The 23,979-nt window shown below is 41.0% G+C and overlaps 1 long non-coding RNA gene across 1 annotated transcript in view; it reads right to left on the bottom strand.

The window, feature by feature from the left end:
- The window catches only part of LOC308102339, a 99,508-nt gene extending 86,060 nt beyond the window's left edge, over positions 1 to 13,448 (bottom strand). The window contains exon 1 of the long non-coding RNA XR_013934644.1: positions 13,415 to 13,448. This is a non-coding gene — a long non-coding RNA (uncharacterized lncRNA). The remainder of the gene's footprint in view (positions 1 to 13,414) is intronic.
- Positions 13,449 to 23,979: the final 10,531 nt, after the last annotated feature.

The raw sequence follows: 23,979 nt of genomic DNA, 5'->3' as shown, positions 1-23,979 counted from the left end.
GTTTCTACTGAGAATAGAGGGTTTAAGTGGTTAAGCGTGGGCAAGAGAACCCAAAAGAGAAATTAGACATTTGCCCCGAAACCAAAACTAGTGCAGATGTACAAGCTCACAGCTTGTAGATCTGCTATTTTCACTACTTCTTATACTTAAAAAAAAATATGAATGGAAAGATTTTCTGAGTTTATTTATGAAAACATACATAATAATAATTGATTAAAAGTTGTGATTTTTGTTGTTTAAACTTTTTTTTAAATATTTAGATGGAAACAGTGCCGCAGATGGCAGTACCGAAAAACACTTTATACCTGTATGTTTTAGTTTTTATTTAATAATCAGCCTATTTTTTTAAAGGAATACGAATTTGTAATTGTACAGCCCAAGAAACATGGTTTAGTTAGATACTTATTATAGTGTTGGGCAGTTCAAACATATAGTGTGTGTGTGTATATATATATATATATATATATATATATATATATATATATATATATATATATATATATATATATATATATATATATATATACTCAAATATTATGTCCGCGGCCAAATACATATAATTATGGGGGTCCTTGACATGAAAAAGTTTGAGCACCACTGATATTATAGCAACCTATACATTTTTCAGAATGTTTTTTTTGGGGGATTTAGAAGACATTTGTAGAATCCCCAGAAGTCAAAGATTTGAGTAAAAAAATATTGCAGATCTACAAGCTCGTAGCACGGCACTCGGTGCCGCGCTACGAGCTTGTATATCTGCTATTTTTTAATAGCCAAAAGAAAATCTAAAAAATGACAGATTATTTCCCCGGGTCTAAATGGTTTCAAAACCACGGGCATTTCCAGTGGACGCGCCCCTGCTGTGAAGTCGAAATGCATTTCCTCGGCCTCAGTGTGGTGTGTGGTCGTGTTTGAGCTTTCATTCAACCTAAATGTCATTTTGAATTGCTTATCATATAATGTGCAGACAAAGCCTGCGTTTTCCTTTTGTCCTGATGTGGCAGCCTTTGAATACGCAGTTACTCCACAATGTGTGGCTTTAATGATACTGCTCTCTCTCTCTCGCGCGCTTTCGTTCGTCACTGAAAAACCCATTTTGAAAACGAGCAATTTATGGTGCTCCGTACGCACTGCTATCATCCTATTGTCCAGCTAATTATGTGTGGTTTACATTAATTAATATATTTGTATCATACGCAGTGGCACATTAGCATTACATAGACTCTCCGCAATTTGTATAAAAAACTAATTATAGGTTAAATTGATATAGTGCCTTTCAAGAGATGCAAACTCTTATGTCGGCTACTGTAGAAAAACAACCAACCCAATAAAGAAAACAAACAACTAGTTGCCATAGGCTTGAGAGAATAGACGTCTTTTTAAGGCACGGTGGCGCAGTCGGTATAGCGCTGTCGCCTCACAGCTAGAAGGTCCATGCAGTAATCCTGGTCTCTATACTGCCTCCCCCTGGTCAGCCGGGGCGCGTAAAGGAACTGGTATGAATAACGTGTTCCTTCCACGCGCTACGTCCAACCGGGGAAACTCCCCCCTGTCAGGTGATAAGAAGCGGCTTGCTAGCACCTCATGCGTTGAAGGAAGCTTGAGCTCAGTTCGGGGCTCTCCCCAGGCTGGCTGAGGGAGCGTAGCGCCCAGCATTACAAGCTTATAGGCATTGGCACTTGGTGGAAAAAAAAGGGTTACAAAATTGTGGCGTAAAAAAAAAAAGAAGGCAGCCTTATAAGAGTCCAGAGGTTGAGCATGGTGAATCTCCATTGGGAGAGAGTTCCACAGGGTGGGGGGCTGATAGATGGGGTGGGGGGCATGCCACACTCTGTCCCCAAAGGTTTGCATGCTAGTTTGGGCTGATAGAGAGGAGATCCAAGTCTGTGGATCGCAGGTTCCGTGAGGGAGTATGTGTCTGAGAGGCAGTGGTGGAAGAAGATATTTTACTTAATTAAAAGTATCAATACCTCAATATACTCTATTACTAAGTAAAATGCCTGTGTTCAAAATGTTACTTGAGTAAAAAGTACAGGCTTCAAAATGTACTTCAAATACCAAAAGTAGAAGTACTAAAATGTTTGAAAATAGCAGATCTACGAGCTTTTGAGCTTGTAGATCGGCTATTTTCAAAAGCCTATGTATAAAATAGGGCTAAACTGGTTAATGCATGTTTTATAATGTAATCATTTATATCTGCAAAGTAACTAGTAACTAAAGCTGGCAAATAATTGTAGTGGAGTACAATATTCTCCTCTGAGGTGTAGTGGAGTAGAAGTAAAAGTATTGAAAATGGGAAATACTCCATATTCCTTCAAAAGTGTACTTAAGTACAGTACTTGAGTAAATGTACTTCTTTACTTTACACCACTGCTGAGAGGTAGAATAGAAAAGAAGAGTATATAGACCTTATTTGCCATTTGCTCGAATGCATAGGAAATCTTGGAACTCAGCTCCCAGGGTCAGCATTTAAAATGGTTTGTAAATGATGCAGAACTTAACAGGAAGACAGAGCAGCTGTTCAGGCGTGGGGGGGGGGGGTGATATGCTGCCAATTAAGGCTTGGTCGCAGGGTGAGAAACTCTGGCAGCCGAGTTTTGGACTTTAGTGAGAAATATCAACCAGCTAATATTAACCAGGATCAAGTCTGTATTGTAAATACGGCGTTTTACATTTTTGTTTGTTTGCTCAATTGTTTCTCGTTCATTTGCTAATGGCATTTTGAAGGTTAACCAGAGAACTGGGCACTGGAGAAAACCGGGACAGTTTTTTGGGGGGTGAACTGGGCCATTTTCTCGATTTAAAGACAGACAGACAGACAGACAGCACAATTTTGCCTCTCAAGGCACATCATCTCAAGGAAAAAAATGTATGCTTGATTTAGTTCATACTTTACAAAACAAATGAATAATGGCGAATGTGGTATACTAAAAAAAAATGTATTTGAGTTGTTAACTTTGCATTTCTAGGCAAATTATTCATTCATGCCAATATGTTATTTGTTTACATGTGCACTATGCATTCTGTTGAGATGCTGGTGAGTGTGGCATTGTGTTTGGTATTGTCTATGCCATTGCTTCTCAAAGTGGGGTCCTTGGGTGGGCTACCAGGGGTCCCCAGCAGAGTTAGTTAATATAGTATCACAATCATTTTAACCACTTTTAACCATATCGTATACTTTGGCTATTCAAAAATAGCAGATATACAAGGGTATAGGGTGGGGGACCCTTTTACAAGTCTGTGCCCGACTTGTCTCATAATCCGCCTATAATCAGGAGGTCACTGGTTCCTCTCCCGCCCCGCCCCAGAATAAGTGTCAAAGTGTCCCTGAGCAAGACACTTAACCCTTAACAACCCTCACACCACAACCACCCCCCATGAGTGATCATTACGACCATCTGAGCAGCCATCATCAGCATGAAGCTGAAACAGTGTTCCCCCCCATGCACACAGGATTAATAAAGTTCAAAGTGCATACAGATCTGCACGGGGCACACTTCATAGAAGTGCCCACACTAGAGAAGTGGTCCCTCTTCTCTAGTGGGCACTGGTCCCACTTCACAAATTAAAGTGCCCGGTTCTCTTGTATTCATTTTGAAACACTTAATAAGCCATTTTTTTCCTCTTCTTCTTTTAAGATAACTTGTACTTCTGCACCAAATAAGTGCAGTACATCATGGAGCAGTGGTCCTCAGACCCCCCTAAATTAATCTGTATTTGCCCGCGGATCCTCATCTGAAAAGATTGTGTGCCAGGGAGGACACCCATACAAGAGTAGTGTCGTTAAAGTGTTCACATTTAAGTGTTCAAAATATGCAAAATCTTTTCAAGATTTTTTGAAAATGGTAAATACAAGTACACGATTGTGATTCGTTGTGAGCTTGTAGACCCTACTTTGAGAACCGTTGGCATGATGAACGCTTTTAAGTGCAGGAGCCTCCTACACAGTGGTGTAAAGTAACTAAGTACATTTACTTAAGTACTGTACTTAAGTACAATGTTGAGGTATTTGTACTTTACTTGAGTATTTCCAATTTCCAATACTTTTACTTCTACTCCACTACTACTTTTACTTCTACTCCATATTTGCACTAAAAGTACAAATATTGTACTTTTACTCCACTACAATTATTTGAAAACTTTAGTTACTAAATACTTTTTGGATATCAATTATTACATTATAAAACATACATTAACCACTTTAGCCCTTTTTAATACCTAGGCTATTTGAAAATAGCCGATCTACAAGCTCACAACGCGTCGCGACGCGTTGTGAGCTTGTAGATCTGTTATTTTCAAACATTTTAGTATTTTTACTTTTGGTACTTTAAGTACATTTTGATACCAATACTTTTGTACTTTTACTCAAGTAAATTTTGAATTTGGGACTTTTACTTGTAACAGAGTATTTCTATATTGCAGTATTGATACTTTTACTTAAGTAAAACATTTGAGTACCTTTTCCACCACTGTTCCTACATGTGTTGTAATATTCTTAGTCAGTGCAGCGTGTGATCCTAATTGTAATGGTGGTGATCTTTCACACGCACGCACGCACGCACACACACACACACACACACACACACACACACACACACACACACACACACACACACACACACACACACACACACACACACACACACACACACACACACACACACACACACACACACACACACACCAATCCTTTTTGGGTGAAGTGTCCCTTTAAGACCTTTTTAATACTCCAAAATACTACAAAAAAATAAGACTATTACTACGTCAAAAGTAATCAATCAAAACTGTCAAACATTGGTCAAATTGGGAAATATTACCTGAGAAAAGGGCAAAAACTATGAAAATGTAGCCCATCTACATGCTCAGATGACTTTTAAAGGAGCTACACCATGAATTTAAAAAAAATATTTGATATTTAATATCATATGGTGTATGTCCCTCAAACCTTTTTCAAAAGGTTTGAGCCTAAATCATCACTCAGATATACTCATCCCAAGTCAATTGTCTCTGGCTTATACAGCGCTTTCAGCTGCAATACCAAAACGTCCTCTTGGGCAGGGGGGGGCTACTGAGCAATTCTGTCTGTTAATACAAAAAAATATTTAAAAAAAGTATTAAAAAAAAGAAAAAAATGGAAAAATTCTGCATAAAAAGAAGCATCTAAGAAAAATACAAAATCGAAAAAAAAACACTTTGAACATTTTTGAACAATTCCACCAAGTGTTTGAGGTGCCTGTTTCACCCACTTCCGGGGGGCGGAGCCAAAATCCGAGCCCGAAGTATTTGTTCGTAGACCCCCACTTAGGGGGGGTAGAAAAAGTTTCGGAGCGATTCGGGCACTTTTCATTTAACATTGGGTTTGCCATCAATAATGTTTGTGACATCATAAACATTTCCATTCTGAGATCGCCTGTTCAGACACGCCCATTCTGGAAATCCATGAAATGAGAAGGAATGACTGAATTAAAAAAAAAAAACATTTTTTTGGGTACAAGAGACACTGGGGACCCCAAAAAATACAAAAAACCAAGAAAAAAGTGATTTTCATGGTGTAGACCCTTTAAGACCTTTTTCATACTCCGAAAAAATTACAAAAATGAGACAATAGTACTACGTAAAAAGTAATCAACCAAAATTGTCAAACAATGGCCAAATTATGAAATATTACCTGAGAAAAAGGCATAAATTGTGAAAAAAGCCCATCTACATGCTCACAACGTCTCGCAAAGACGTATATATCTGTGGATTAAAATGTAATGCTTCAACTCCTACAATTCCAAGTGCTTGTCAGTCAGGGTGAGGAGGACGAACCACAGTTCAAATATGATTTTTTTTGGGGGGGTTCTGAAAAGGTTGAGAACCGCTGTCATAGAGAACTAGCCTCCCGCAGAGCACCCACCATTCCCCCCCTCCCCCTCCAGCAAAGCACTGCAGCGCTGCTGCACAAACAAGCAGAGCAACGAGACAGGGATGGAGTAGTGTAGCTAGGAGACCTGCCCCCATCAGCACCTCTCTGAAACAACATCTATCTCCCTCTACAGCCTGCTGGCCGCTGGCCCATGCATCTACCTGATTCACCCCCCCCCCCCCCAACTGACCCAGGGGGGCTGTCAGACAGCCTGCTTATAGGACAGACAACACATTCTTCAGGTTGGTGATAATAATAAATAACTAATACGTATTTTAGACTGTTTGTCATGCAAATGTTTTTTCTTTTATGCCGTTGCTCTGCTGCTAACCCCTCAGCAGAGAGAGAGAGAGATGAAGCAGGGTCCCCTACTACATATTGTATAACATTGTGTTGCAGATTAAACTTTTTCATAGATGTCATACAGTATGTAGCTTCATAGACTTGTTTGACAGCACTATCACCAGTGTTTTGTCAAATGAATGTTTTGTTTACATTATCTTTTCTATTAAAGGTAGGGTAAGTGATTTACTTTGGTTAAAATAAGTGTTAAATAGCTCTATATTCTGATAGTACTCAATGCTATAGAGTGTTTGTTCAGTAAAAGGAGTCTCTATGTCTCTCCAGCTCTTTATTAAACAGAAAATGCATTTTCAGTGCTCTCTCCTGATTGGCTTAAATGATGTCACCTACCTGAAAATGTATTTATATTCTGTTTACTAAAGAGCTGGAGAGACCCCTGTGACCGAACAAACGCTCTGTAGCAATGATTACTATCAGAATAGTACTTTAATATTTTAACCAAAACAAAAAATAAATACCAAAAAATATCACTTACCCTACCTGTGGTAAAGACAGACACTGCCTTTCCCACTTTACCTTTATAGCCTCACATGTTCCATTATTTTCATTATTTTCTGTTTAACATATGCATTTATCATACTACTCATTTCATTTATACAAACAACACAGAGACAATTGTTTGTTTAAAACATAACCACTTTATTTTATCTCAACAGTTTAAAGCTCCTCACCACACCAAACAAACACCCATACTTGCCATGTCCTCTTCCTGGTCTGAGGATCTGAAAAGAGTAACACGTGACCACAGTGCTCCTTATATGGAGGGTAGGGGAATTGGGACATATACCATTTGACAGGGGAGTGTGGGATTTTTCTGTATAAGGTATTTTGTGATTGAAAAGAGGTGTGTTGTTAAACATGATTAATACTTACCTTTTGATTGATTTGAATGATTTCTGTAAAGTTTGGAAAATGTTTTCTTTGTTTGAGTTCACTTGTATGTTAGGTGAATGTGTTGAGGTTACCTGTCTTTTGACATGGTTGAGGCCACTAGGTAGAGGCCATACAGGTACTTGATATTAGTCAGTCTAGTCTCAGGCCTGGAGAGGAAAAGTCAGGGGCTGCTGCTAGAGCTATGCACTTTATGTCAGTCTGACAGAGTCAGTTAGGTCTCTGGACTGTTGCTTGTTTGAAGCATGTAAGTTTATTGTTTTGTGTTTTTTTTAATTACTTTTTTTTGGAAACTATTTTTGAACCACATTTTTTTGTGCACCTTAAGAAAAATAAATCCGGATTATTGCAACATTTGGTTTTACATTCTGTCTACCTAGCCCTCATAAGAAAGAACTCTTTTACACTACCTTTAATATGTTAATGTGTATTTTTGTCTACGCCGGGCCAAAGGCGTGGCCGAGACTATGTTTTGCTCCCTGTCCGTCCGTCCGTCCGTCCGTCCGTCCGTCCGTCAACAGCTATCAACGTCAAACTCTGCACACACACTCCCTGCATGCCAGAACAGAACCTCTGCCCCAAATGTTTCACATCAGCCTGTTACTGTATAGCGCCACCAGGAGGCCGATACTTGCAACAACAACAAAAATGACATCACGCAAATCGGTACACATTATCTCTATAGTCATGTGATCAAGACGGATCTGTCCGATTCTTCATATTCCATCCTGATTGGCTAAGATTGGCATCTAAAGTTTGCAGGAGTGGCTTGTTTTGAACAAAATGCCTCAAATCATGAACGCGGTGTCCAAATGGTGCGAAAGGCCAAGCAAGTAAAAGCCACCCTTTTCACATTGTTCTATTATAGCGCCATCAGGAGGCGGAGTTTTGCTTTCTATAATGACTGAATTCCGAACATTGCTGGCCCACAATAACCTACCTGACCTTCTAGTTCATAGTACATTCTATCAATGAATAAGAACGGGTCATAATTAATTGTATAGGTGTTTGTGCGTGACCACTTAAACCCCTCAATACTACGTGACTTTTGGCTCTGTATACTTGCTCTTTTTCCTCCCTCTACACCGAACCTCTTTGTCGAAAAAAGCCGATCTACAAGCTCACAACGCGTCGCAGCGCGACGCGTTGTGAGCTTGTAGATCTGCTAGCATCCCCCCAGAATAGGGATGCTGGGGTTCTCCTCTACCGAGTGAGTGGACGCATGCACAAGCATGCAAAGAAGGCAGCCGACACGTATGTGTGTGTGTGTGTGTGTGTGTGTGCGTGCGTGCGTGCGTGCGTGCATGTGTGTGTGTGTGTGCGTGCGCGTGTGTTTGACAAGCGTTGCTGGCCACACGGTGATTTATCTCACGCTATAAAACACTTGTTATGCAAAATAAAGCGTCCGTAGGGAGAGGCTCGACAAAACGTTCTTTACGACCGGCGCTTAAGAAAAGCTGGTCGGTCGCGGGGAGACAATAATGTGTGGCTGCGCGTGGCTCGCCATTATTTACGGCATTCTGGGATTTAAATGTATTTACTGACATGAATGTGAGACACCACCATGACAATAAAACAGCGGGGGGGGGGGGGGGGCATGGACTATTATGAAGCAGCCTGCTGCCCGGCCCTCCGCTTTGCCATAAATATTAAAAGCACCATTAAGGACTTAGGAAGGGGGAGGCATCAATTATAAGGATTATTGGCAGCTGAGACGTACAGGACTACAGAGGTACATGCAGACACACTGCCCATGGGATTCTGTAATGACCTCCCAGCACTGAGTGTGGGTGAATGATGCCTGCATAATGCCCAGTGCATAATTTGTGTGTGTGTGTGTGTGTGTGTGTGTGTGTGTGTGTGTGTGTGTGTGTGTGTGTGTGTGTGTGTGTGTGTGTGTGTGTGTGTGTGTGTGTGTGTGTGTGTGTGTGTGTGTGTGTGTGTGTGTGTGTGTGTGTGTGTGTGTGTGTGTGTGTGTGCGTAATTGTATTAGTATTCTTGTGAATGCCAAATGTCCCCTCAAGTATATAGTACAATTTGAGAAATGGACATCGTGAGGCCAATTGTGTTGTTTAGTCCACAACAAAAAAATATATATATATATATATATTTTAGAGTTTCAATTAGGAAAATATTCTAGCTGTGCACTGCTGAAAATCAGTTGGGTGTGTGTGTGTGTGTGTGTGTGTGTGTGTGTGTGTGTGTGTGTGTGTGTGTGTGTGTGTGTGTGTGTGTGTGTGTGTGTGTGTGTGTGTGTGTGTGTGTGTGTGTGTGTGTGTGTGTGTGTGTGTGTGTGTGTGTGTGTGTGTGTGTGTGTGTGTGTGTGTGTGTGTGTGAAAAGCATGTTGGCGGGAAGAGATCTAAGATCATCACCATAACAATTTTCATCACACGCTGCACTGACTAAGAACATTACACTACATACAGGAGAAATGTGGTTCTCGTACAAGAGGTTGACAAACCAATGATGTAGGGGGGGGGGGGGGGGGTACCAGGGGGTGAGGGTCCCCAGCAAAAGTAGTTAACATAGCATCACAATCATTTTAACCTCTTAATATCATGTGGTTTATAGTTGGCTGTAAAAAAAACATAGCAGCAGATATACAAGCTCACGGTGTGTCACTTGCGAGCTTGTACATCTGCAAAAAAAATAGAAATTTGAAAGTATTGGAAAATATTCAATAATTTTGAACAATTTTAGCACAATTCTTCTCTTCTGAGGGGTCCCTGGCACAAACTCTTTTCAGATGGGGTCGGCGGTCAAATATATAATCAATTTGGCGGTCCTTGGCATGAAAATTGGTGCCAGGTTATCATTGTACCCATCTTATATATTTATTTTATCTAAAAAACTGGGGGTGGGGGGGGATACCATCCTCCCCCTCTTCCTCCTCCTCTTCCCCACCAGAGGCCCCAGTGATCCCCCAGACCTCTCTCTGTAACATTTGACGAGAGTGATGAGTGAAAGTTTCTCCAACATGGCTGGATGTGTGATTGATGGCTGCTGTAAGTCCATGTGGCACCGTGGAGAGCGCTGTGGCTGAACACTGAGCACTGACAGGCAGAACAGCGGAGCACAGAGGTTATGTTACGACCCGCTGCCAAAGCTCAGCCCCGCCTCCTCCTTTAACGCTTTAAGAATGCCTTCTAAATCACTAGTTCTCAAACCTTTTCGTGCCAAGGACCCCCAAAATGATAATGTATTTGGCCGCGGACCTATAGCCTGGCTCCAGCCCCTGAATCGCTAGCCTCGCATTCAGGGGCTGGTCGCCTCACAGCTAGAAGGTCCTGGGTTCGGTTGGCTCTCATGCATTGAAGGAGGCATGAGCTCGGCCCTGGGCTCCCTAGGCTTGTGTAGCGTCCAGGATCACTTCGAAAATTGGCACTGGGTGAAAAAGGGTTACAAAAATCGTGGGATAATATATATATTTTTTTAAGAAGGCAGTTTTTCTCGGTTGAAAATCTAACCGGCCGCCCGGTCTGATCGGGATAATCCAGTATGAACCAATCGCCAAAGAGTCCCACTTTGGCCACGCCCCCATCTAAAAAAAAGGCTGCACTGAGAGGGCTTTCAGACTGAATATGTGTTAAGAAATTCAAAATGATTAAATATTTTTCAAACAGTTTTTCCCCAAAAAATCTAAAATAGCAGATGTGCAGGCTTGCAGATTTTTTTTTTTTAACTTGTTTCTACAGTATATGTACACGGCTAAAATCTGAAATGACACAGATACTCTCAGAGTTACAGACCCTTACAGGTCCATTTGGACCCCATGGTGGACCTTGGACCTGATGTTGAGTAGCCTACCAGTGCAGAGTGTACTAATGCGAGACTTCATTCAACACTCCCTCCATCCTGACATTGATTTCATCATCATGTTCTGGCATGTCTACACATAAAAACATGTTTTTCTCTAGGGTATTACATCAACCAGTGCTGTTTATCAAGTATTTGCTTTGCTGCAGACATTAATAATTCCCTTGACTTTCTAATAAGCAAACAAAATAAAGACGGATCATGTACCGTATGCTATATTCTTTAGTTTTTAGTTTTGTTTTAGTTTTAGCTTTTTTGTACGTCCTTGATCAGGACCAATGGAGGAAGAGTTCAAGATTCAAGGTTCAACATTATTGTCAACAATACCGATCACCTGACTTGCGTTGTGTGATCTCACACAACAGCTACAGTCTGAAGAAGCTAGACATTAAACTAAGTGTGTATTTTTTACCTCTTTTTCTCCCCAATTTAGTCGTTATGCCAATTCATTCTAGCCTGGAATCGAGACTGATCGGCTACGTTCGGTGGATTTTTAGCACTTTTAGCACTTTGCTATCAGTCTGGCCAGGGTCCTATTCGTCTCGCATTTCCAAACGTCTCCAATTACGTAGGCAAATCAGGAAGTGACCCCCCCCCCCCCCCCCCCCCCTCTTTACTGGAGTATTTCCAATTGTCTATACTTTTACTTCTACTCCACTACATCTCAGAGGCAAATATTGTACTTTTACTCCACTACAATTATTTGAAAACTTTAGTTGCTAGTTACTTTGTAGATTTTGATTATTATCACAAAGTATACATTAATCACTTCAGCCTTATATTTTGGCCATTTGAAAATAGCAGATCTACAAGCTCACAATGCGTCGTGAGCTTGTAGATCGGCTATTTTCAAAAGATTTTTATACATTTTAAAACGTGTGAAATGGGACATTCTGCATAATGAGTACTTTCTACTTTAGGTACTTTAGGCACTTTAAGTACATTCTGATACCAGTACTTTTGTACTTTTACTCAAGTATATTTTTAATTCCAGACTTTTACTTGTAAAAGAGTATTTCTACATTGCAGTATTGATACTCTTACTTAAGTAAAAAAAAATGTTGCACTTTTTCCACCACTGGTTATTATTATGACCAGAAACGTTGCTTATCCATAAATCCTCATATGAGTCCAATATCTCAAGGTGAATCAACCTTTATACTGTTACATCTTGTGTACGGATACATAAAACTCCTCCTTAAAACTTGTTCCTATTCCTCAGATATTGTAGCAGCAATAACATATTGTTGCTGTCGGGCACAATTCTTGCATCTCCATATATATATATATTTTCTCCTAAATCAATACCTGCAAGAGTGTCACTCAAAAGTAGTGAAAATAGCCGATCTACAAGGTCTGACAGTGAAGACATACAACAGCATGCAGGGAGAATGACTAATAAAGATTAATAGAGAAGCGTAGCCTGTGCGTTCACTGGCTTCAGTGGTGCAAAGTTACTAAGTACATTTGCTCAAGTACTGTACTTAAGTACAATTTTGAGGTATTTTTACTTTCTTCAGTATTTCCAATTTTCAATAATTTTCTACTCCACTACATCTCAGAGGCAAATATTGTACTTTCTACTCCACTACAATTACTTGACAGCTTTAGTTACTATTTACTTTAAATTACATTACATTAACCACTTCAGCCCTAGGCCTGTATATATTTCAGCCATTTGAAAATAGCAGATCTACAAGCTCACAATGCGCCGCGATGCGACGCATTGTGAGCTTGTAGATCTGCTATTTTCAAAGGGTTCTTATACATTTTCAACTTGTGAAATGGGACATTCTGCATAATGAGTACTTTTACTTTTGGTACTTCAAGTTCATATTGATGCCAATACTTTTGGACATTTACTCAAGTAAATTTTGAATGCCAAACTTGTACTTGTAACAGGCTATTTCTACTATAGAGTATTGATACTTTTACTTAAGTAAAAAATGTGGATGTCTTCCACCGAGGAGAGGAGGCAGAGAAAAGGCAGTGGGAGTACAGTACAGTATTTACAGTATCTGGAGCGATATTAACTATAAAGTTATTGATTCTGTACTACTGCAAATACCACTCCACTACTACATGGAGATGAAAGGATTACGGTTGTAATACGAAAGGAAGTTATTGGAATTCTATGTCATGAAACAATGAACGCAGAGGGAGTATATTTTAAAGGCAGGGTAAGTGATTTTCTTTGGTTAAAATAAGTGTTAAATGGCCTGGACCGCTGGCGTAGCGGCTCGGGCACCTATAGTATAGGCTCAGTGTAGCCTGACAGCGTGTCGCAGGTTCGAGTCCCGATCCCGACGGCTTTTGCTGCATGTCACTCCCCATCTCTCTCTCTCCCCATTTCCTGTCAGACTACTGTCCTATGTCCAGATAACATCCAGTGAATGGTCTGATAAATCGCGGGCAGGTCAGTGTGTCGCCTATACCTCGCCCATTCAATGGTCTGATAAAACGTGATAATGTCCCATTCAATTATATAGGGTTAAAGTGGTTAAACAGATTTTTAATGCTATAACACATCTTGCTGCAGGTGACCCCCTGAACCCCATGCAAGGACCCCAGGGGGTTACTTCATATGTACTTAAAGGGATTCTAGGCAAGTTCAGAGATTAAAAAAAGAAAAAAAATGTTGTCAAACACCGCCCCTCCACTCCCCCCCCCCCCTCCTCATCAGCAGTTTGTTTCCCCGACCACCAGGGGGTGACTCAGGGGGGACTTCTGAACGGGCCATGCCGAAAATAGGTTGCTTTATTCGGATACAATGCGTGTCACTGCCCGCCCCGGCCGGTTCTCTGGAATTTGTATTTTTAAATAGGCTCGGTCATGATAAATTGACCACATATATGAAGTTAAACAACTAAATTCTATCCAAACGATATCTTAAAAGTAGATTCCGTGCCTCAAAAAAGAAGTTTGAGAGCGTTTTCAAACCGAAAGTAAAAAGTAAAAACGGCGCAGCAGAAAACGATGGCGGCTCGTTCCATTTTTCTCGGCTGCACTCGGTTCCATTCTGTTTCACTCGAACAGTTCACACGGACACGGACGCGCACGGACGCGCACATGCGTGCGTACAAAGAAACAAAACAGACGGAAATGTCTGCTGCTACTATACTTCGCTACTTCTCACCACTTTCAGAATAATGTAGCTTTCAAGTAGTTCAGCCATTATTATAGTTTTTTTCACCATGTAGCTTGACAAAAGTACATCGCTGGCCCGGATCGCGGTCGGGGCACATAGGCTCGAATGTAACCTGACAGCTTGAGTCCCGTTCCCGACAATCTTTCTCTCTCTCTCCGTTTCCTGTCCATCTCCACTATATACTACAGATAAAGGCAGAAAAACCCAGAAGAAAAAAGAACATTTTCAGGGGCACCGCAACATAAAAGAGCACAACGTTTTTGAGTGCACTTCAACCATCACAAACCATCCATTTGTAGCTTTTTTCTGAGTCTTGAGTGGATGTTGTCCATTTGCACCAAAGAAATAATTCTCCTCGTGCATCCATTAGCTTGTATGTTTGAGTGGATTCTGTCCATCTTCAGCCACTTCAAACACATCGTAAGAGCTTGTGCTCTTATCAAAAACAAAATACGAACATGTAAACACTTCAACCTTGCCAGCCTCTCACAAAGACGTTTCCGTGCCAGGGACCCTTGCACAGAACAAACTGAAATACCTACTTCCTACTTTCCTCTACTTTTCCTAATATTAAAATCAAAGCCTGGTGCAATACAAAGCAGTGGTTCCCAGACAGTGGGTCGGGACCCATTTTTGGGTCGTGGACACAAATATCCTTTAAATTAAAAAATCACACCCAGTGTGAAGTGGGCGGTGTGGTCACAGTGGTCATCACAGTGATGGAAGTTCACTTAAAAAGTGCATAGTCCTATTTTTAGGGCTATGCACATGTGTCATGTTTCACTAGCCAATCATAGGCCTGAATAGACTGTGATTGGCCACGGTGCAGGGTTAGGGGGGTACACTGGTGGCCAATCACAGCGCAGGGTTGGGTGCAAATGTCCAAACCTCACATATAGGGGCGGTTTCACCGCCCAAAAAAAGGAAAAAGAAGAAGAAAAAATAAAACATTAAATACATTTCTAAAAAAAAAGTATATGGCCCTTCCTTCCTAAAATCAAGTCATGTGAAATTCATACATTGAAGTTTCTTGAGTGCTTTGAAATGAACCTGGACAGTAGGCTGTTTCTCACTTTAGAACGTGTAAGGATTCCTAACGGCTTGCTCCTTAGTGTTCTCATTCTCTCATTCTCAACATGTGAAAGAAAGAAAGGCTATTTTCATTTTTACTTGAATTGAATTTTTGGAGAGACTTTGTCGGTAAAAATAGGAATGCGACGCATTTGTGCTGTATGTGCCTTTGTTATTGTAAAGAGATGCAGTCAGCCTGGCAAACATCTAAAAATAATGAGAAGCAGAGTGGGTTTGAGGAAGTGACAAGGGTGTAGGATTCCTTCATGGAACGACACATCATGACATGCTTGCAGCCTGCATGATGCGTGTGAGTTTGATAGAACAACAACGCGTGTGTGTGTGTGTGTGTGTGTGTGTGTGTGTGTGTGTGTGTGTGTGTGTGTGTGTGTGTGTGTGTGTGTGTGTGTGTGTGTGTGTGTGTGTGTGTGTGTGTGTGTGTGTGTGTGTGTGTGTGTGTGTGTGTGTGTGTGTGTGTGTGTGTGTGTGTGTGCGTGCGTGCGCGTCTACGCCTGTATGTTAGGGGACCAGTGGTGGAAGAAATACTCTTCTTTACTCTTAAGTAAACGTATAGCTATACCAGTAGAAATACTCTACTACAAGTGGATAGTAGATGTCAATACTAGTATTGGCATCCAAATATACTTACAGTACCAAAGTAAATGCATGCAAATGCTTAATAATCTGTAACAAAAAAATACATTATTTGACTAAAATAGTCAAATAATTGTAATGGAGGCAACATTTGCCTCTGAGACGTAACGGAGTAGAAGTCGAAAAAAATGAATTACTGCAGTAAAAATAAAAAGTGATGTTTGGGGACATAGTGATTTTTTTCTCCTTGCCGGTCAGAGGCAGGTCAGAGACAGGAAATGAGGTGCGTGCAGAGCAGACTGCTGGGTGTCACTGGGTGGCTCCCAGGGTGACAGCAGAGCTTAATGACACATCCTGGTGACAGACACCAACACTAGAGGACGGGGGGGGGGAGGCGATGACACTGTGAGGAGGTGACAGCTTGATCACAGTGACTTCATGCATGTGTCTGTCTGTCTGTCTGTCTGTCTGTGTGTCCCTAGACCTGAGGCCCATTAATACATGCCTTCTAAACCAGCAGTGGTGGGAAAAAGTACTCAAATGTTTTACTTAAGTATAAAGCATCTATACTGCAATGAATGTAGAAGTACTCTGTTACAAGTAAAAGTCCGGAATTAAAAATGTACTTGAGTAAAAGTACATAAGTATTGGTATGAAAATGTACTTAAAGTACCAAAAGTAAAAGTACTAAAATGTTTGAAAATAGCAAATGGCCTAGGTATAAAATAGGGCTAAAGTGGTTAAAGTATGTTTTATAATGTGATAATTTATATCTGCAAAATAACTAAAGTTTTCAAATAATTGTAGTGGAGTAAAAGTACAATATTTGCCTCTCAGTGGAGTAAAAGTAAAAGTATAGACAATTGGAAATACTCCAGTAAAGTAAAAGTACAGTACAGTACTTGAGTAAATGTACTTACTGTAGATACTTTACACGACTGTAAATCAGTAGCTCTCACACTTTCAAGATGTTTTAAAACAAAAATCTAAGAATTGCAGATGTACGCGCCGTGAGCTTGTATATCTGCTATCTTTTGAATAGCCAACGCTAAAATCTAAAATGACACAGAAGCTTTCCCAGGTTCTAACGAGTTCACCCATTAAGACCTGAGGCTGATTAAAAAAAAATCAAAAATAGCAGATCATGTACAAGCTCACAGCGCGGCACGAAATGACGAAACAATCCGTATGACTGAAACAGTTGACAATCCTGTGGTCATGTGGACCCGTAGTCATGGTGAGTCATGGTGATGTGTGTGTGTGTGTGTGTGTGTGTGTGTGTGTGTGTGTGTGTGTGTGTGTGTGTGTGTGTGTGTGTGTGTGTGTGTGTGTGTGTGTGTGTGTGTGTGTGTGTGTGTGTGTGTGTGTGTGTGTGTGTGTGTGTGTGTGTGTGTGTGTGCGCGCGCGCGCATTTTAACCACCTTAAGCATAATTTAAACTTTGGCTTTTCAAAAATATCAGATATACAAGCTTCCTGCCACGCTATGAACTTTTAGCCTGGCATGGCCAGACTAATATTAGTAGATATTAGTCTGGAATCTCTGTGTGGAACCTATATTTCCAAGGGGATCATTTTAAACAATCTCTGGCGATAAACCCGCCCCACATTTGCATACTGGGCCCTGATTGGTGCCCCACAACTTAGGGGGCAGCGAAATCCAATCACAACCGAGCGGGACCAGACCTACAGTAATCTGCCGAAGGCGATTTCTTAAAAAAAAAAAATCACTGGCAGATTGGTCTGGTTTCCAGCCTAATGAACTTGTAGATCTGCTATTTTCGAAATGTGTTTGCGCACGTATACTATATAATGTGAACGCGCCGCATAGAAAGTGCCCTTTAAGAGGACACGTTATGTACAAATGTGTGCGTCATCCATGTACTCGCCGGCCTTTATGGTATATAGCTGTAAATCCATTTAATAGCAATCTGCAAAGTGGTACATGCGTCTTATACCCACCACCCCACCCCTCACACCCCCCCTCTTTAGTCCTATTAACCTTGTCAGCGGGACGGTGTCAAAGTTCGGACAGTCCTAATAGCTGGACACGATGTTAATTACCACATCTATTAAGTGTGCTGTCAGATTAGGCTCGGCGGGGGCGGAGGGATACGCGGTGGAAGGGGCCGAGGGGGAACGCGGAGACAATCCCCACTCAGGGGGGGTTTTAGACCCCATCAGGAGCTACCGCTAACACCCCATGGCAGCTGTCTGCATGTCACAGAGTCATGTCGTAAAGGTCAAGGTTGGGAAGGGGGCCGAACATAACTCCAACTTCACGACTTTATAAAACAGTGGCTCTCAAACTTTTTTTTTTTTTTTTCAAGGACCGCCGTAACTCTGCAGAGCTCTCATATATAAGGGTCCATTTTGTTGACCCCCTCAAGGAACCCTGAGAGGTTCCCCTGTGGACACGTCATTTTAAAACTTCCCCAGTGGTGGAAAAATAAGTATCAATACTGCAATGTAGAAATACTTTGTTTAGGGCGCGCTCCCACCAAAACATGGTCGGCTAGCGTTAAACGCAGGTTGTGCGCGGCCTCAGTTTTTTTGCAGCCAGCGGATTCTAAGAAACGGGAGTGACGCGCCTGTCACTCACTTTCAGGACCCTCCCCGTAGCCCGCACCGCCTGCTGCCTTGAGCACCATGGTGCTTCCTGAGTCTTGGGACGGTCCGCCTTCGACTCACCCGATTGGACAGAGGGGGAAAATCAGCTCCTGCCTCCAGCAGTTTTAAGCTTCAAATGGACGTGTAGAGCAGATAAACGCACGGTCTGCGCGACAGGCGGAAAGATCCGCTCTTGCGTGAATCCACGCAAATACATTGACAAAGCATTGGCAGATTCTGCCCCAGAGGTAAAATAAAAGTGCGGTGGGAGCGCGCCCTTACAAGTAAAAGAACGCAATTCAAAATTTACTTGAGTAAAAGTATAAAAGTATTGCTATCAAAATGTACTTATGTACGTATCAAAAGTAGAAAGTACTCATTATGCAGAATGTCCCAAGTTTTCAAATTTATAAAATGTATAAAAATAATTTGAAAATAGCAGATCTACAAGCTCACAATGTGTCGCATTGCGACGCATTGTGAGCTTGTAAATCTGCTATTTTCAAATGGCCGAAAGGTATATATAGGGCTGAAGTGGATACTTTGTTTTGTAATAATAATCAAAATCTACAAAGTAACTAGTAACTAAACTTTTCAAATTATTGTAGTGGAGTAAATGTACAATATTTGACTCTGAGATAGAGGTGATACCTTAAAAATGTACTCAAGTACAGTAAAGTACTTGAGTAAATGCACTTAGTTACTTTCCACCACTGAACTTTGCACAGGCCTTTATTTCATACCAGGGTTTGTAGAATAACTTTGCTGATACTGCAAGGTCATGTTAGCTCTGAATATTCCAAAACGAAGATGATGGTACATCATTATATTTTCGCTACAGCCCTAGTCTGAAGCTTTTTTAAGACATTTGATGTTGGCACGTCTGCCGTATCAAGACTGGAGTCCGAAGAGTTTCTTTACTTTTTTTATGCACGTACTTATTTTTTATTCTGCAATCCTCAAAGTAAATAATTCAACCAAGCAAGCTCATTTTCCTTTTTCTTTTTTCCATTTTCCTTTTTTTTGTCAGATCCCGGTACAGTGGAAATCCTGTAAACAACATGGGACCTCCTGCTGGCGTTGTATTTTGTGAAAAATAACAAGGCAAATATGAACATTGTTAAAAACCAACAAGAGAAGGTTACCTGCAACGCTACATGAAAGCACTGGAGGCTTTCATTCAGTAATGGGTTTGACCTGTGCCTGGTCTTCATCCAAAGCGTTCTGTATTGGCTTGTTGTGAATTTCACAGATTAGGGCTCGCGGTGCGCATATTGTCTTCTCTGTCGAGGGTGGAAACCTCATATGTCCAAAAAAATAAAAAAAATGTTACTTTTCAGGGATTCAAATTCGAAAACGGCAAAAGCAGCAGATCCGCAAGCTCGAAACGCGTCGCTTGTAGATCTGCTACTTTTGATGCTTTTGTGTGACGCTGTAGTATGATCAAGTAGGGCGTTGATTTATGTAAAAACACAAAAAGTTTAAATTTGGAGATGAGTCGGGCGACGATATATTTAATCGTGCTACCTGCTGAAATCCTATGATTTGTTCTCGGATTCAGTGGCAGGCCCACTTATCTAGTTCACTGTGCTGGAAATAAACATGCATTCTACTTGATATTGAAAAGTTCCCAATCCCTTTTCATTACCTTTGATGTTGTTTATAATCTTCCTCAGTACCCTCTCTCTCTCTCTCTCTTTCTTTCTCTCTCTCTCTCTCTCTCTCTCTCTCTCTCTCTCTCTCTCTCTCTCTCTCTCTCTCTCTCTCTCTCTCTCTCTCTCTCTCTCTCTCTCTCAAAATAGGAGCCCATGCAGGCAATAATCGACCGTGCATCATGAATTTAGATTTTTATGCTATAGTAACTAGACCTGCTCTGGTTTTCTCAGGAACCGATGCGAGTCGGACATGCATGCAAGATATTTTTATATATATGCCTATGGTGAAGTGAGAGGGAGCCAAATAGTGGGAGGAACAAGGGTACAGGGGATTGTCTTGTTTTGTTTGTAATGTTCTCATTTATTCATCTCGTATTCTCGTTATATTGGATGGGAAGTCCTCCTGTACTATGTTCGTCTGTACGTATGGAAAAAAGAAGCATAGGCCTACTGTACATTTTCCTGTCTAAGAACCCTTCTCTCAATGCTGAACGCCAGGCACGGCACTCCCTCGGCTCGCCGTCGACGCGCGAGCCAAGTTTTTAACTGCAGACGCATGAAGCATGCACAGACGGACAGTTAATGTCTGGTTTATATCATGGCTGGCAACCTGTGAAGCATGTCCTCTTCGTGTTGCTTTCCTTACACCAATGAAGCAATTAACAAAAAGCTGGCTGAGGTTAGTGCTTCTCCTTACACCCCAGCAGTTTGTTAGATTGTGTTCTTTGGCCATAAGGTTTTGGACAGACTAGTTTCATTGCATCCACCATGAAGATTTTTCAGAGAATGTCCTTTTTTCAAAGTTGACATTTTGGCTTGATGGTGGCCAAAGGGCCACGAAAAATCTTTGGGGTCCATCTTCTTGGGAAAATCAACCAGCAAATAAAATCCAACCAGTAGTTTTCAATATACAGTACATAATATATCCTGTTTGGAACCAAAGTGTCAACTGACCGACTGGCTTACAAACCTAAAATCACAAACGTTGCTTGCGTTTGTCCAAGTCTTCTCAAAGAGTCACAATGATAAGCTAGTCAATTATAGGCATTGCTAATTTATAAGGATTATAATTATTAGATATACTGTAGGTATAGTCCAGGGCAGCTTTGACACATAAAAAACAAAACACTGTTCCATGATGAAATGCTAAAAGCTGTACCGGTGGAGTAGGGCTGCAACTACCGATTAGAACAACGGATATAGGCAAACCATAGTGTTTTTTAAAACACATTTATACTGTACATCATCAAAGAATCGATTCACCACTTAAATGTTATTTTATACTTGTGTACAAATAGTGAAAATAGCAGATCTACAAGCTCACAACGTGTCGCTTCTGAGCTTTTAGATCAGCAATTTGCACTATTTTATATACTGTAAAATTTTGTTTTCTTCTTCTTTTTTTGTCTAGAATGACATGCTCAAACTAGGGATCGATTATTAAGCGATTATTTTACTAAACTATTGATGTATTTGATCAGCTGTTGCACCCTATACCGTGGAGATGGAAGCTGCTTTGAGGCAATGGAAGCATTTAAAACAAGGAGATGATGTAGGCTGTCATCACGTCTGATGGATCACTGCCTTCTCCATCTCTGTGACCTTCACTGTCTCTGTGTGTCTGCCTGTTTGAAGCCAAACCAACAGTGACCTTTCATGCTCCTCACAGCACTCTGGGACAGCCATCATAAGTCTTTATCTGTTCACCAGGGCTGATAAAAAAAAGAAAACACTCATCCTGTTGAGGTGGGAAAAAAAGTCAGCTTCCACCTTTCATCCTGATACTGATCCACTGACAAGTGAAGTTCATTTGTATGGCACTTTAAAAACACAAGGCAATTCCATGGCTTTTATTATATTTGAACCATGTGACTTCATACGGTGTAACTTGTTCAATTAACCCATTAAGACCTGAGGCCGCTTCTAAACATTTTCTAAATCCTAACAGTTTTTCGGAAGAAAAGGTAAAAAAAAAAATGTCACGATTTTTCAAAAATAGCAGATCTACAAGCTCGTAGCGCGGCACTCGGTGCCGCGCTATGAGCTTGTATATCTGCTATTTTTGAATAGCCTAAAGAAATCTAAAAGTGACACAGATGCGTTCCAGGTATTAATGGGTTAAAGGAAAGTTATTTTTGATATAATCTTTGAGTGGTATATTTTTGGACAATAAACAATAAACACTGTAAATTATTATTTTAATCACAGGTGTCGGGGGCCGCCACTCGCGCCAAAATGACGTAGTTACCTGAAATTAATTTATTCATGCGTTTTCGTGTTCGTGCTATTTTTGTAAATGTTTGAATTGTGTTTGTTGGAATGTCCAGCCCATGGTTATTATAGTTTAGCATTTTTCATTCGTTTTTATTTGTAATATTTTCTTTCGAAAAGGCTTAGTTTTGTTTTAGTTTTTATTTTTGTATTACAATATGGATTAGTCAGGGGCAAGATTTCAAAAAGGTAAAAAATACACACAAAATGACAAAATCTACAATCTCACAGTTGCACCGCGATGCGACACGTTGTGAGCTTGTAGATCCACTATTTTTTTGCTATTTTTGAAGATTTGTGATTTTGGTTAGTTTGAGTTAATTTTATAAATATAAAAAAATGGGGGGGGGGGGGACAATTCTAGTTGTAGTTATGTTGTTGGTTCTAGTTAACTATGATATCCCATGGCACTCCAGCCAAACCGGATGCACCGCAGCAGAGGATCGAACCCCTTGTCTCTGCGACGACGGTGGTGCATGGTGGACCAGCGCCGCCTGGCCTAATTGAAGCAGCGGCAACACCAATTATGATGAGAATCATCCTGGCCTGATGTGAGCCAGGATTAACTGGATTAAGATGCTGGTCTGATGACCCTACGGACCTCCACAACATTGTCGGTCCGGGAAGGCGATTTGAAACCAGGGTTGACAGAGATGGGGGTGGCGATTTAATGAGAGAGAGAGAGAGAGAGACTGACGCTTGGCATGTCAAGAGAGATTACTTCCCTCAAAAAGACTCTCCCTCAACTCACCCATGGGAACTCTTGATGGACATAGAGCCATGCAAAAGTTTACAAAAGTTGGTTTTAATAGTTTGCAGTGGTGGAAAGTAACTAGTACGTTTACTCAAGTACTGTACTTGGGTACAATTTTGAGGTATTTTCACTTTACTTAATTGAGTGTTTCCAATTTTCTATATTTTTTTCTTCTACTCCATTATTATCTCAGAGGCAAATGTTCTAGCTTACTTTTTACTCCACCGGAACAGCATTCGTTACTGATTAGATCAGATTTTGATTATTATTACAAAACATATTAAACACACAATTTATACTTGTGAGGTTGTAGATCGGCTATGTTTGGCTTTTGAGCTAAAGTCGTGGTCTCAAGATGTGCTTTTAAGTGCGAAAGATCTGCCGTGACGTCATATGCGAGAGAATATGCATAATGTGTTTAAAAATGTACAAAAATAGAAACATTCTCCTGAACATGGTGGTCGTATTTGAACTGTACATAATATCACACAATTAGAAGCAGGAATGGGATGGCGGTCTCACTCCTTTTTTTTGTCTTTATCCCACAATTTTGTAACCAATTTTTTCACCCAGTGCCAATGCCTAAACTGTAATCCTGGGCACTACTCTCCCTCTGCCAGCCTGGGGAGAGCCCAGAACTGAGCTCATGCCTCCTTCAATGCCTGAGGAGTGAGCAGACCGCTTCTTATCACCTGACAGGGGGGAGTTTCCCCGGTAGGACGTAGCGTGTGGAAGGAACACGTTATTCCAACCAGTTCCTTTCCCCTCCATCAGGCGCCCCGGCTGACCAGGGGAGGCAGTATAGTGACCAGGATTACTACAGGGTACCTACTCTAGGACACACAGGGAGAACATGCAAACTCACACAGAAAGGCCCTTTCGCCAACCCCAGCGCCCAC

The sequence above is a fragment of the Gymnoscopelus braueri genome, assembly GCF_963280865.1.
Source record: "Gymnoscopelus braueri genome assembly, chromosome: 15".
Lineage (NCBI taxonomy): Eukaryota > Metazoa > Chordata > Actinopteri > Myctophiformes > Myctophidae > Gymnoscopelus > Gymnoscopelus braueri.
This window is presented reverse-complemented; position numbering and strand designations above follow the sequence as displayed.